This window comes from Capsicum annuum, chromosome 11, assembly GCF_002878395.1.
Source record: "Capsicum annuum cultivar UCD-10X-F1 chromosome 11, UCD10Xv1.1, whole genome shotgun sequence".
Classification (NCBI taxonomy): Eukaryota; Viridiplantae; Streptophyta; class Magnoliopsida; order Solanales; family Solanaceae; genus Capsicum; species Capsicum annuum.
In genome coordinates this window covers 168,293,539-168,309,711 of record NC_061121.1, presented here as the reverse complement: position 1 = coordinate 168,309,711, position 16,173 = coordinate 168,293,539, and positions in this window count along the sequence as shown.

Below are 16,173 nucleotides of genomic sequence, written 5' to 3'. Positions count from 1 at the left end.
ACATTTATATTAGTCAGCATTTTTCATGAATATAACCCTTTGTATTTAGCCTACCTCACTCTTATACTCAGTACATTCCGACGTACTAACGCATTTGTACTATGGTGGTTTCTCTTATGTTACACCATAGGTTCAGAAGCACATATTCCAAATCAGCAATAGCATTCTAGTCACACAGTTGCAGTGCGTCCTCATACATTCGAGGATGATATTATTTTATTTCATTTATTATTTCAGTTAAGTTTTGCTAGACAGAGTTAGAGAGATGTTCCTTCAACTCTTTACTCAGATAATATTTAGAGGCTTTCAAATTTAGTTTAGATTTGATTCAAACTTCAGTTATTTTTGGGTATTTTTCACCCATATGGATATTACGTTTGTCAGATATTTTATTCAATTGAACCTTATGGCCTGTTGTTCATATTTTTCAGCATTATTACATCATATATTGTAGTGTACAGGTATAAATATCAGTCATGGGTTAGCTTATCTTTCTTCAGGGTCATAAGCACCGTGTAGCATTCCGGTTCAGAAAATTGGGGTGTTACAAACTTGGTATAAGAGCCTAAGGTTTATTAGAGTCCTAGGAAGTCTGAAAGCCGCATCTAGTAGAGTCTTGTACATGCGTGTATTGGGCACCACACTTATGTACAGGAGGCTATGAGATGTTTTAGGAACAGTTTCCCTTCTTTCAATATTCATGTTATGCCAGTGAGCATAATCTCAAGTCACTCTCAGTCTAATCCATTTTCCCTTTCTTTTACAGAACATGCCTCCTAAAAGAAGTAACGGGAATCAATCAGCCCCTCATCCCAAAGACCCTTTGGGCGTTCATGTTTCTCATGCAGAGTTCAGAACCATATTCACCACTCTTCTCAGTCAGTTGCTACCCAGAATAAATGACCAGCTATCGTTCTATCCAATCCAGTGGCCAATTTAGCTGCAGCTAGAATTTGGGACTTTACTTGAATGAATTCTCTTTATTTCATGGGGTATAAGTTAGATGAGAACCCGCAGGAATTCTTAGATCAAATTCAAAAAGTAATAGATATTATGGGGGTGACTACTATGGAAAGTGCCGAGTTAGATGCATATCAGTTGCAGAATGTAGCTCATACTTAGTACAAATAGTGGAAGTCAGAAAGATTAGACGATGCAGGTTCTATAGAGTGGGAGGAATTTGCCTCTGCTTTCCTTGATAGATTTTTCCTGCTAGAGCTTAGAGAAGCTAAGGTGCTAGAGTTCATCAACCTCAGGCAGGGTAGTATGACAGTGAAAGATCATTCTCTTAGGTTTACTCAATTAGCCAGATATGCCCTTCATGTAGTTGCAGATAGTAGAGCCAAGATGAGTAAGTTCGTGTCAGGGGTGAACGATAGCGTGGTAAATGAGTGAAGATCTGCCATATTGAATAGTGATATAACTTTAGCCGTACTTATGACTCATGATCATAAGATAGAGGAGTAGAAGATTAGAATGAGGGAGAGATAGAGTAAGAGAGCAAGGACAGGTAGTTTCAATTTTGCTCAGCCTAAGTCACAGAGTGGTAAACGTTCTCAGCATAGTCGGAAGTTTTTAGCCCCAGATCTATCCTCAGCTAGTGCACCAACACCTAAGTCTAAAAATAATTGTCATGATAGAGCGCCAGGCTTCGAGGCCCAGGGTAGTGAGAATAGAAGTCTTACTTATCCACTTTGTGAAGAGTGTGGTAAGAATCATCGAGGTGTCTGTAGGGTAGGTAGTGATGTATTCTTTGGGTATGGCAATCTAGTCCTCAGGATGCGAGATTGTAGATTTCTAGCATAGAGGGGTAAAGAGTTGCGTCAGTAAGGCACCAAGAGTGGTCAGCGTCAGAATAGATTTTATGCACTCCAGACCCATCATGATCCAAAAAGTTTCCCTGACCTAGATTCTGGTACGTTACCATTCTTTCACGTTCATGGTATGTATTTTTATATCTCTTTCTCTGATTTGGACATATATTTCAGCATGAGTTAGTTAGTAAAGCCACTAAGTCAGTTTAGCAATCGAGCAGTCAGATTTATATAGTTTGTTTCCTTATCCTTGCATCTATTCATGCTATCAAAAATCTCAGGAAATGTAACTCTTCAAAGTAGAACCTCCTAGTAGTTACAAGTTTAGCTCAGTTCATGCATCATGCATTAGTCCCAGACTCCTGAGGTTCAGTTATAATCTAGTTCGTAGATGCCTTGTGCATCGCCTCAACTTCCTCAATATCTCTGTAATGTCAGTCTAACATCTTTCAAGGGAAATAATGTCCTAAAGGGGAGATACACTATAGCCCCAAAACTTTCACGATTTAAACATGTCATTTTCTTTGATGAATCTATTTTGGAGGAAGTGTTACTTATGAGCCGACCCTCTAGCTCCAAAACTCAGCAATAAGCCAAGTACTCAATGGCTCAGTTTAGTCCATGATATGATACTTTATCCATGTCATACATTGCAGACTCAGTTTAGTTCATGTATCACGTTCCAGACTCAGTTATGTTCTTATGTTTCCGCTCATGCATATTGAGTGATTAATCTCAAACTCATCGATATTTTTAGTTCAAGGTGACAGTCTTCTTTGATCTTACTCATTCCCATGTTCAAATTTTAGTACCAAACTTTGTATTCAGTTCCATGCTTAGTTTTCAGTTCAAACTTGGTACCTTTACCATTGCATGTTCAGCCGCATGTTCCTGAGCCGGTTCAGTCATATATTCATGCGTCAGATATGCGTGATCAGCTTATCAGTACTTTTTGTCATGCATTCATGTATCATGTCAGTCATATAATCATGCATCAGATATGCATGGATTATCTCATCAATTAGGCATCATATATGCATTTTTATTATTAGAAACTTAGTTCATCAGAACACTCAGTTGTGCATTCATGAATCAGTTACTCATGCATCAGATATGCATGTTCAGTATGATTTATTCAGCTTATTAGTCATGTCAGTCCCGACACTATGTTTCAGAAGTGTATGTATTGTACGTACTTCAATTGATCTTTTCTTCCATCTCAGTCATTCTCATTCGAGGACGAATGTTCCCAAGGGGGAGATATTGTAATACCCCACATTTTGGACTAGAATGAAAATCCGTTATTCCTATGCGTAGACATTTTAAAAGCCTCAAATCCTATGTAAATTTAGTGTGTTAATCAATTCTGCAGTATGGGAATCTATTTGAGCATGAATTTAGATCATATAGGTCCCCTAGCTTAAGTACAAGTTGAAAGTTTTCCAATCGTTCAAGTTTTAGTGAGTGTCAAAACTTGGGTCAATTTCAATCGACCATAACTCGTTTTATATGATGAACTGGGTGAATTACTATATAGTCATTCATTTATTCAGTATCTCAGTATCCGTAAAGTCATGTCGTCAGTATTCAAACTTAGTAGTCAGTGTCACCACGAGTTTAGTTATAGTTGCTTATACATGTATGTATTCTCACATTCATATTAGTCAGCATTGTTCATGCATATAACCCTTTGCATTTAGCCTACCTCACTTGTATACTCAGTACATTCAGACGTACTGACGCATTTTGCACTATGGTGCTTTCTCTTATGTTACACTATAGGTTTGGAGGCACGTGTTCCAGATCAGCAGTAGCATTCTAGTCGCAAAGTTGCAGTGAGTCCTCATCCATTCGAAGACGATATTATTTTATTTTATTTATTATTTCAGTTCAGTTTTTCTAAACGGATTTAGTTCGAAACATGTTCCTTCAACTCCTTACTCAGATAGTATTTAGAGGCTTTCAGATTTAGTTCAGATTTGATTCAGACTTCAGTTTTTTTTAGGTATTTTCCACCCATAGGGATATTACGTTTGTCTGATATTTTATTCAGTTGAACCTTATGGCCTATTGTTCATGTTTTTCAACATTATTACATCATATATTACAGTGTACAGGTACAGATATCAGTCATGGGTTAGCTTGTGGTCCTTCGGGGTCATAAGCACCGTGTAGGATTCCGGTTCAAAAAATTTGGGTTGTTACACATGGTTTCTACACAACTAAACTTTTGACCCTTGAATATAAAATGTACTTATGATCTGTGAGGCATATAACATTTTGACAAATTAGTTGCGAGGCATATCGTATGTACGCAAACGAATCTATAGAATTTATAATTCTCATGATGTGATAGAATTTTTTAAATTAAGAGGATATACAAGTACTTAACAATTCAAATCCTTAGAAATAATAAGGTGAGTATAGAACCACTGGTGAACAGTAAAATACATATTGCATAAACTTATACTGGCTTTCTTTAGTTAGTTAATAATTGATATTCCTACATATTACATATTATTCTATCATTCTTATACCTTATAGAAAAGTTTTTTCCTAACCTAAAGACTTATCTTTTATAGTTACAGAACTTCATTTATCCCAATATTACGTTGTTAAGTTTAAAAAGTAGACATTACTTATTCAAAATAATTATTTACTACCATACATTCCATTGTTCAAGGCATTCTCATGACTCTCAACTGTGTCTAGCCCCTTAAATTTAATCAATTTGAAATTAAGTTGTCAAAACTTATTTTAAACTTGGCGCACAACATAAAATATAAAATCTATATATAAATATTCTCACGTAATAATATCAAATTACATACCTTTGAGCTCAATATAAATGGACTAATATAGATTATTATCAGACTAGAATATCTGAGACACAGTTCATAGAAGTCAACCATAAAACTTGCAACTATATGCTAACAGGTGGCCTTTTGACTGTAGTAGCACTTGACCTAAGTTGAATTTACCTTTAATATGGAGGATATGGATGACTCCTAATTAAGAGTGACTCAAAAAGAACACCTCAACTTAGCTTTATCACATGATCTGTATAAAGAAGGTTATCCAACCTTACATGTCTCATGGCTTCCTAATTATAAAATGTGGTGCACAACACATTTAAAAACAAGATTCCACTAGACACAACTTACAGACTCCCTAAGATATGATGTTGATCTGATATAAAGTTTTTGACACCCCAACATAGGGATAGAACTAACAACTAATGCAAAATTAGACCCAATCCAATCATTGTAGAAAAATTATAATACTAGTGTACCAACCATAAAATCAAGAAAACAATATCTTGGCTTAAAAATATGCCCTTGGCCAAAAGGCCCTTATCAAAATAACCTGTAGTAAACTCAGCTAATCCCAAAAATTCATATAGAACCGAAACTAAATCATAGGCGGACCTTCAAGGCTAGGATATTATATGGAAATATTTAAATCAAGGCTGATAGGCCACTATGCTAAGGGAATCAAAGAATAAGGCTAACAAAACTTACGATGTAAATTTATACATCTCAAAGTCTACAAGCCTCTAAGAGTAATAAAACATTGCCATAATAGGGCCCTGTCCTACCCAAAATCTATTCAACTTTATAAACTATAAAAACTTCAAAAGAAGGATTTATCTAATCTGGAGCTCGAGTATCCTGTTGGGAAGGATTGTTTGGTCATTTATGGGGACCGGCATGTATTAGTACAGTGCCCCCTAGATCCGGACATTAGTACAAAATAATATACCATGTATGGAAGACAAATAATAAGTGAGCAATTATCATGAAGTACTACATATAAATACATATAAGAGTTAAAGATACTCTAAACATGCTTACCCATTCTTGACTCTAGAAATGGAAGAAATTAATATCATAAAGTACTATAAATACTCAAATAGAGAGTCGGAGGTTACCTAGAATGTACTTAATTTCCTAAATTAGAATGTATAAGCCATAATCAATGTCATAATTAATTACACTTTCTGGTTAACATAACTATGCCAAATTGATGTAGTAAACTATTAAATGTAACTACAATAGCGTGTCATGATTAGTGAAGATATACCCTAAAATTTTTGACATAAATCATACAAATAATAATCAAACAAAAACTAACTAGGCCCCATAAGCTCTACAAGTATAAACAACAAAAAATATAACCCAATCGGGCTCATATAAGCTCGACAAGTTCCACAAAAATCTACATAACCCTATAAGTATATGTATAGCCCCAAGGAAATTTGGATATATTTATATCCCTAAATGTAACTAAAAATATTTATATCCCCAATGACAAACATATATCTATCTATCTATCGATCTATATATGTATTTATGTATAACCCCAAAGGCAACTATATATTTGTATAGCACCAAAGGATAAAATATATTTATATTTGAGTACATAAGGTCCTATAGTTATATCTAAGAATGTAGGATCCTATATTGATATTTTGACACATAAGACTCCTATATCTATATCTAAGCCCACAAGACTATTATATCGATATTTGTTCAGCATATTCCTTTCTATCTTATATCCAATAGGCCATATATCAGTCTTTACCATAAGATCTAGATAAATGCTTATATCCAAGTTTCTGAGTAACTAATTATCCTAAAGGCTCTGAATAGTTGCCCAGCCTGATGAGTCTGATTATCTCAAGCACACAAGACCCGCTCTGGTATAGTATCTAGTATAATCTCATAATTGAAAACTTGATGAGTAACATTGATCAATGAAACACAAATGGTAATATACTATATACGACCTATAAGAAAGTCTAAGTCATGCCTAGAACTTGGACCTACCAAAATAGTAAGAGTTAGCAAGGATATTTTCTATGTTTCTACTTATTTTCACTAATAGAGCTTCTCTATAGCCACCCACATCATTTATGACTTTTTGGAATCGACAATTCGATTATCGGGTAGTTTATTTGTTTTTAGAGTCATTTCCCTATTTTGAAGTCTTTGTTGGTTCCAAATAGCCACCGGGAAAACACATTAGTCAAATAACCTCAAATGAAAATTTTTAGTGTTCCAAAAATTCCAAAATATCAATTTTTGACTAGGTGGACTCTTGGTTTGGGTCTCAAGGCACCGAGTTTATTTTGACCTATTGGTCAGAAAGTTAAGAAATTAGAAATTAGGTGTACGACCCACATTTTTTTGAAACAACCTCAGATAGGAATTCAACTGGGCCATTGAGTTTAAAAAGTCAAATTTGTTATTGTTACATAGTTTATTTCCATCTAAGGGATTCTAGATATATCCCAAAGGCTTGGTAGAGACTTGAAAAATTTTCAAGTATCAGTTGTATCTAATGTTTCTAGTGTATTGTGATAGCAATAAATTTGGCTACGATTATGATTCCTTGACTAGGATAGAACGTGTTGTGATCGAAACACTTCTATTTATGAACGCGAATCCTTGACTAGTTTTCTAGACCGCAATCGCGATAAGGGGATGTCACGATAGTGACTTCTGACCATGTCTCTATAAATGGCGACTGCGAATATTGGGTCACGATAGTGAGGCTTGAGTACCTGGTAAGGGTATAAATACCCCATTTTAGACCGACTTTGCTCATTCTTATTCTATTTTCTTGAGAGTTAAAAGCCTAAATAGTGAGATATATTAAAATTAGAGCTTGTGGGTGATTTGAGAGCTTGGTTAATGCTTGTTTATACAATTATCCTTTAATTTTTGGTAACATTCCACCTTTTTTATGGTTGATTTTACCCTTTTCATTTATACAAATTCCAAAATCTTAGATGCTTAATTTTAGTCCCAAATTAGCTCAGAATTCACATAATTTGTAAGGTAATGATTCCTTGAGCATGAGGAACATAGGGTTAGTTTAGGAAATATGATTTTTCATAGGTAGGACCCACAAGGGATTTTGATGTAATTTTTGAACCCAAAGCACAATAGTTCTATATTGATATTATTATTCTCGTATTGATGAGTAGAATGTGATTTTGATATCTTGACATCTTACAAAAGCTTTTCAAAAGGGAAAAATATTGATTTAGCAGATCTTGTGAGCTTTTTTTTGTTTCTAGGTTAGTTAGGTTTTACCACTTATTAGATTGAGCTATTTCATAATATATTTATGATATTGTGTTAAACTTGGGATGCATTTACGTGTTGGTGTGATAAATTAAAATACTTAGAATTAGTTAGATTATTTAAGCTATTTCAATTATAATTTTGGGCATGATTAACCTAGTAAGCCATACCTGAGGTGTAATGGACTTAGTTGCTCTATATTAGGAGGAATTGTCATCCTAGGACTAGTTATGGATTGTTTAATATCTAATATTGGATATAGATACCTTATCCTATTTTAGGGTAGACGATGTTTGTAAATGATTTTGAGGATTTAGAAGCGGGCTTTTCAACCTACATTAGTCCAAGACTTGAAATAGTTATTGAAGACACTTTGATCTACTTATACATTTTGGGAGAAGGTTATATTGGTGATATTTAGACACCTTGGTATTGTTGGTTATGATGGAGGGCATTGAAACTAATGCTTAATGAGTATGTTATAGAGGAGTTATTGATTAAGCTTATGTTATTGATGAGCTATTGAGTATGCTATTGTTTTTGCTATCGATTGGGCTACCCAATATACTATTGAATGAGCCCTTGAGTGTGGTATTGACTAAGCCATAAATTAAGCTATTGATTATACTATGAATAAGCTTTATATTAAGTCATGGATTAACTATTGGTCAAGCTATTAATAAGCTATCTCTTATGCTAATGATAAGCCATTAATTAGGCTATTGAGAAGTTATTACCTATGCCTTGATAATATTCTTTGATTATGTTAGTGATCATATTTATTGACTATATTAGCGATTATGTTGCTGATTGTTCTAAAGATCATGCTTATTTATTATATTGGCAATAATGCTATTAAATATGCTAAATCTCATGATTTCGATTATGATTATTAATCTTATTAATCTACTATGTTAATGGTTATGCTATTAAATACTCTAATGATTATGCTACTGACCATATTGATAACAATATTGATTATTTATACTCGATAGAAATCCATAGAATGGCTATGATATTAATTATGACATTGTTATGATACATTTATACCCAGTAAGGCTAGAGGATGATTATGGTGATATATACCCAACAAGGTTGAAGGATAATAATGATAATATATACCCAGTAAGACTAGAGGATGATTATCATGATATTTACTCGGCTAGATTAGAGGATGATTATGATGATATATACCCGATAAGGCCAAAGAATGATTATGAGTTTATGATGATTTACATATTTCTAGATAGACCAAAAGATGATTATGATGATATTTATGAGGATATTATTGAATATCTATACCGGTTTGAGTCTGGCTATAAATACTATATTATGATGATATACTTATTATGATACGATGACATTAGGGTGTGAGATTGACAATCTAGTTAAGATGTAAATAGGGAAATAATTATAATGTTGTATGATATGTATAGATTCTACTGATATAATGATTAGTTGACAAATATTGGCTAGTCTACAAATATTAGTTAGTTTGTAAATAATGATTAGTTGATAAGTGATGATTATCCACTATATGAAGATTAGTTAATAAGTAATATTTAGTTGATGAAGGATAATTTATTGATACATGAGGATTATTTGTTACATGATGGTTAGGTTATAACTGTTGATTAATTGGAAATGATGAATATGGACACTCGATGGTTATAGTTTGTTATTGCATGAATGAATTCCAATTGTATTATGAGAGTTGATAAATGACGGTGGTGGGTTAGTCTATCTTGTTTGTACCTTCCAGGCTTATGGGTCCTTGAAATGGGTTGTTTATTTTTTTTACACTAATTGGCGTATAGGAGCCGATATTTTAGTTATGATTGCATATGTTGATGCTTTACATTACATTATGCTATTATTCTTATATCATGATTTAGTTTAGTCAGTCGATGATACCTACTAAGTACCTATGCTTTTGGTATTCATACTATAATTTTGTACTATTTTGCTGTAGATTTGAGTACTAGTTGCTACTATTGATCGACGTTTGTGATATGTTAATATACAGAGATAGGATGAGCTCTTAGAGTTGAAGTCACCTATTTAATTCTATCTTCCTATGTTTAATCTTATGTTTTGATATAAATGTATTAACTATTCTAGATACTTAGGTTGTATATTTATTGCTAGATGCTCTTGTATTGGTTCTACCAGGTCATGTGATGGTATTTATGTTTTGACTACCTTTAAACTATTTTTATAACCTTTCTTATTTATTGTGTTGGATTGATTATGAGGCCCTTTTAGGGAATTTCAACCAAATTAACTCATTGTGTTTTACTTTGGTTCATGGCTTGACTTACCTACTAGTCTGATAGTGTAGGTGCCACCATGAATCATAAATAAGATTGTTAAAAATTGGTATTAGAGCCAGGTTACACCAATATTATTGGTACAAGAGGAAATGTCTATTTAAGTATTGCGGATAGGAATGATGACATCCATTTTCTATATTTGGAAGGATATGGAACATTCTAAGGAGTTTTTAACTTCTTTTTCATTTTGTGCTAAGATTCTAAGTTGGTTTATACAATATTTCCTTGATTTCACTCTTTTGCAGATGCATAGGACACGTGCTACTGCTATACTAAATGAGGGTCCTGAGGCCAATCCTACGGATCCTTATCATATTCGTCGATGATCCAGAGGATATGGGAAGCCATGAGATGTGCACCCATTTAGGTGCTAGATAGGGGTCATCCACTAGAACCTTTTTTTGGTTTTAAGCTTAGCAATTCTTCTGCCCCAGCCAACTGTGGTCTAGGGACTATTCTAGGTTCCATCAGGGTGTATTTCTAATTTGGGGCTCAGAGATGCCTTGGTTTTGCATTTGGTATTAGTTGGTGGTTCACCGTCTAATGGTGCAGAGTCTATAAATTAGAGTGGTATAGAGGGAAGGGTGCAACCTGTATCTGTGATTTTCAAAGATGAGGTTTCTCTTATGATAGTAGTTGCTCAACTGGTAGTGAAATACCTCAGACTATAGACCTTGAAAATTACTTGAGCTTTGAGCTCACTGCCCTGGTTATAACTCACCCTATGAGTCGTAGGGTGACCTAACAAGTCATAACTAAACCAGTAAGTTTTTGGCTAGATTATGCTCTGAGTACGAGTATCTCACTAAGATCCATAGAGATATATTATAAGTTATTAGGTGTAATAATAGGATGCCAGTGTAAGTCTCAATTTGGGTTTTATATTGACTACGACTGGATCTTATTAGTCGTAGGGTCCTATTATGATTCTTGTGGATGAGTCATAAAGTCAGTAGTGTATGCTTCCTTAGTGGTACTGCCTTGGTTACAACCCATGGTGATGATTTTTTAGGAGTGGTTACAAGTCGATGTTGACTCATAGTTAAAGACAACCCTTTTTAAGTTTTTAAGTTAAGGGCATTCTAGGTATTTCCCCTCTTACAACTTAAAATCCATGTTATATAAACCTTTTATGGCATTATTATCCCCATAAGTATATCAAAGTAACTTGTTAACACTCTCCAATTCTTCAAGATCAAGAAGACTTAGGTTTTTTAAGAGGATCAATTAGGGCTTTCAAGGGTGATTTCTTTCTGTCCATCTTATTATTTCAGGCATGTAACTCTTCCTTCATTGTTAATTGTTAAAAAGAATATGTATTAAAGTTTTATTCACATAAAATTGTTTTGTTTTTGAAAACAAGGGTTATGGATTTTGAATTCTTATTGTTGAACAATGTTTTTCCATGATTTAATTATGAATATTTATGCTTTAGATATGGTTATAAACTTATGGGTGCATGGGTATGGTGGATGAATTAGGGAATTACGATTTCCCAAACTTGTGACTTTTGAATCAGTCATGACCCCAACCTATAGTGTGAAATTTGTTTTGAGTTATGACTAAGGTGGGAATTTGTAAAATTGAACAAGTATTGAACTATTGCATTATATAAAGATGTATATGAAACACAATGGTTTGATTTAATGAACAAAGAGAGTCGGTGTCTTCTACCTTGTATTAATGAACAAAGGGAGTTTTCCCCCCAAGTTAATTGAAAACTGTCTTGGCATGTTATTGTTACCTTGCAAGTGTAGTTGGTATGACGATACCAACAATGTATTCTTTAATGAGAAATGTGGTCCATGAATTTTATTATGTGATAAATATTTTAAGTAGGCTTTAATAAGAGTTGTATAACTGAGTCGTAAAAGTGGAGGTGTAGGTGACTGACACTAGAAATCGTATTTGCTGATGCAGGGATCAAAGTAACTAGGGAGGTTCGAGTCCCTCTCATTATTATTTTATGACTAAGGAGGTTTGAGTCCCTTGTAAATCATTACATGATCAGTTTATTAAGTCAACTTAGTGTTTGTTAGGATATTCGTGTCCCCCATGTGTATATATATGAGATTATTATTCGGTCGTATGGCTACACACACTGGGGCCCAACCAGTAGGGTGAGAACTGGGGCATATAACCCGTGGGTACTACTGATATGACGATTGAGATACATAATCAAGGCTATAGTTTTAAAAGTACACGTTAAGCCTTGTTTCCTCCCGGTATATGATATATTTATATATATGTATATGCATCTGATGATGTGCATTAGTTTGAATGATGTTAAACTATTGATCATGTCATTATGTTATCCTTATCTTTGAGTCACATGCTAGAGTTCACCCCACCAACCATCTTCTGATGTTGTATCCCCTATGCAATGCAGGAATTGGTCATATTTCTACTCCTCCTCCTAAGTGATTAGGATTCGAGATCAGCTCATGTGTTGACATTAAAGTAGTGAGCATACATTAGAAGTTTGCATGTCATGTTTTTCCTTATATGTCATTGACTTATTTTATTGGCTATTGTTACAGGCCTGTACCAATATTTTATTGATATTCAGTTTGAATTATTATTTAAAAGAATTTGTCTGGACTACCGTAGTTATTAGGCGGTGTCGGTCGGTCGTCGAAGGTTGATTATGGATATGCATTATAAGCATTCTTAAGCTATTGCATGCTATCTTGTTATATGTTTGGAGTTCATCCAACATGGGTGTAAGGTGGTTTACGATTTGTGGTTTTGTTGGTGGTTTTTTTTCCTTGTTGGACTTGAGATAACTATCATGATAAGGCCCTTGTTTGGGTCATGTCAAGATGGTATTAGAGCCTAGGTTTGGTTTCATTGGGTGTCTAACAAAGCCTTGTCATGTAGAGTCTTATTTATGGGTGTGTTGCACGCCACACTTATATGGGAGAGGCTACGAGGCATTTAGGAATATTTCCTTTTCTTGTTGTCTTATTTCAAGCTATAGCATTTTAGGTCTTGAGTTTCTCTAATTCCTGCGTGTTTGCTTTATCATGCCTCCCAAATGATATAAAGCTCATGGATACTCTTCTGTCCCACTTAAAGATAATGTTGATGGGATACACCCTGCTTATGAGGTATAAACGTGGTCTAGGGCTCCAGTTTCTAATTGCCCTTCTGGAGTTCCACCATCCCCTCTGGTCCTTCTCGAGCTCCTTAGTGTGATGTGTCAAATACAGAATTTCATTAGTCTATTCATATGTTGGATCAGTTAGTAGATTCTCACTCTAAGCATGTAGCTTTTGTTACTCCACCTTCTAAGGCTATAAGAGTTTCCAGTTTATGAGGTTTAGACCTCCTATGTTCTCTATTTCTAAAGTTAAAGAGGATCCTCAAAACTTTATCAATGAGATAGAAAATATCTTCTGTGTGATTCATGCTTCTATTGTGGAGGGTATGGAATTTTCTGCCTATCTACTGAAGGATATAACATACCAATTGTATGAGAAATAGGGAAAGTCTATGGGATACGATGCCGAATCTGCACTATGGGATAATTTCTCTAGTGCTTTTCAAGATCGCTTTTTTCCATAAGAGTTTAGGGATGCAAAAGTGGAAGAGTTTGTTAACCTAAAGCAAAGAAAGATGTCGGTCAAGAAGTATACCTTGAATTTTCATTTGTTGTCCTAAGATGCTCCTTAGTTAGTGTCTAGTAGGAGGGCTAGAATAAGGAAATTTGCTTCTGGGTTGTTCCGTGATTTGATTCTATAGAATACAGTTTCCTTTTTGACTAAGAATATAGATATCTCCAGATTGGTCATGTATATGCAGTAGGTTGAGAAAGTGAAGAAAAAGTGGGCAGAGATAGAGAAAAAGTAGAATAAAATGTTTAGATTTTTCAATCAGGGTGGGGATAAGTAGCAGAGTGGTAGAGATTGTGGAAAATTGTCTAATAAGAAGTAGGGGAGTTCTGGTTCCTACTCTATGACTAGTGCTCCCTATCCGAAGTGTTTGAGTGATCGTCATTCTTAGTATGATAGTGGGTTTAAGGAACAAGGTTCCCAATCTCAGGCTGGTGGGGCTCAGTCTGCTCCATCAAATCCTTCTTATAGATTTTGCAGGCAGGCGCACCATGGGTTTTGTGAAGAGAGAAGGAATAGGTGTTTTAAATATGGTCAAATTGGTTACGTACAGAGGGATTGTCCTTCTAAGGTAGCTTTAGGGGAGAATAAGATTCCTGTTGCAACTTTATCAGCTTCTGCACCAAAGGGTGTTGCTTCTACTTCTACCACTGGCACGGAATTGCTTATATACTCTTGGTACCTATTAGGACTCAAAGGCATCTCTCGATGTCGTCACTTGTATGTTATGACTCTTCTTTCATGATGTATATTGCTTTATTGACCCTGGGTCTAATGTTTATTATGTGACCCCATTTATGACTATACAATTTGGTTTTGGTCCAGAGTGTATCCCCGAACCCTTTCTGTTTCTTCCCCAGTAGGTAACTCTATGGTTGCTAAATGAGTTTATTAAGGTTGTGTGGTATCTGTTGATAATAGAGAAACACTGGTAGATCTGATAGAGTTAGACATATTTGATTTTAATGTCATATTAGGGATGGATGGGTTACACTCATGCTGTGCTTCTTTACATTGTCAAACCCTCAAATTCATGTTTAAATTCCCTGATGAGCCGGTTACTGAGTGGGAATAGGGTTCTCCAGTGCTGAGAGAAAGATTTATATCATATTTTAGAGCACAGAAGTTAATTTCCAAGGGATTTCTTTATCATTTGGTCTGGGTTAAGTATTTAAACTCGGAGTATAGTTTTTTTAAATCCGTTGCCATGGTTAATGAATTCCCCAAGGTTTGTCCTAACGATGTTCGTAGTATCCCTCCCAATAGGAAGATTGATTTTGAGATTGACCTTATTTCGGACACTCATCCTATTTCTATCCCTCCTTATAAAATGGCTCCGACTGAGTTGAAGGAGCTTAAGGAACAGTTAAAAGACCTTCCTAACAAGGGTTTTATCCGTCCTAGTATGTCTCCATAGGGTGCTTCTATTTTGTTCGTGTGTAAGAAGTATGGTCCTTTTGGATATGCATCGATTACCGCCAGTTGAATAAAGTTACGATAAAGAATAAATATCCTCTTCCCTAGATTGATGATTTGTTCGAGCAACTTCATGGTGCTATGTTTCTCTAAAATTGATCTTCGATTTGGTTATCATTAACTAAATATTAGGGAGGTGGATATCCCTAAGAATGCTTCCCAAACCCGGTATAGTCATTTTGAGTTCTTAGTTATGTCTTTTGGTTTTTCGACTAATGCCTCGATAACATTCATGGATTTGATGAATAGGGTTTTCTATCAGTTTCTGGATTTGTTCATCATTTTATTTATACATGATATCTAGGGCACTTGAAGAGTAAGGTGGATCACGCTGACCATCTTCGTATCGTGTTGCAACCTTAAAAGATCAACATTTGTATGGTAAGTTTTTGAAGTACGAGTTCTAGTTGAAAGTTTTTACTTATCTGGGTCATGTTATTTCTAGTGACAGGATCATGGTGGATTTACAGAAATTTGTAGTGGTTAAGAAGTGACTTAGGCCCATGACTCCAATTAATATTTAGAGTTTCTTAGGTTTAGCAAGTTAATATATGAGATTTGTGAAGATTTTCTCGACTATAGCCACCCACTGACTAAGTCGACCTAGAAGAAGGTGAAGTTCTTGTGGTCTGATGCTTGTGAGGGTAGTTTTGAAAAACTAAAATATACGTTGACTTTAGCTCAAGTTTTGATCGTGCCCGAAGGTAATGACTGATTCGTGGTTTATTATAATGCATCCCATATAGGACTTGGTTGTGTGTTGATATAACATGGTAAGGTGGTGGCCTATGCTTTTAGGCAGTGGAAAGCTCATAAGAGGAATTATCTAACTCATGACTAGGAG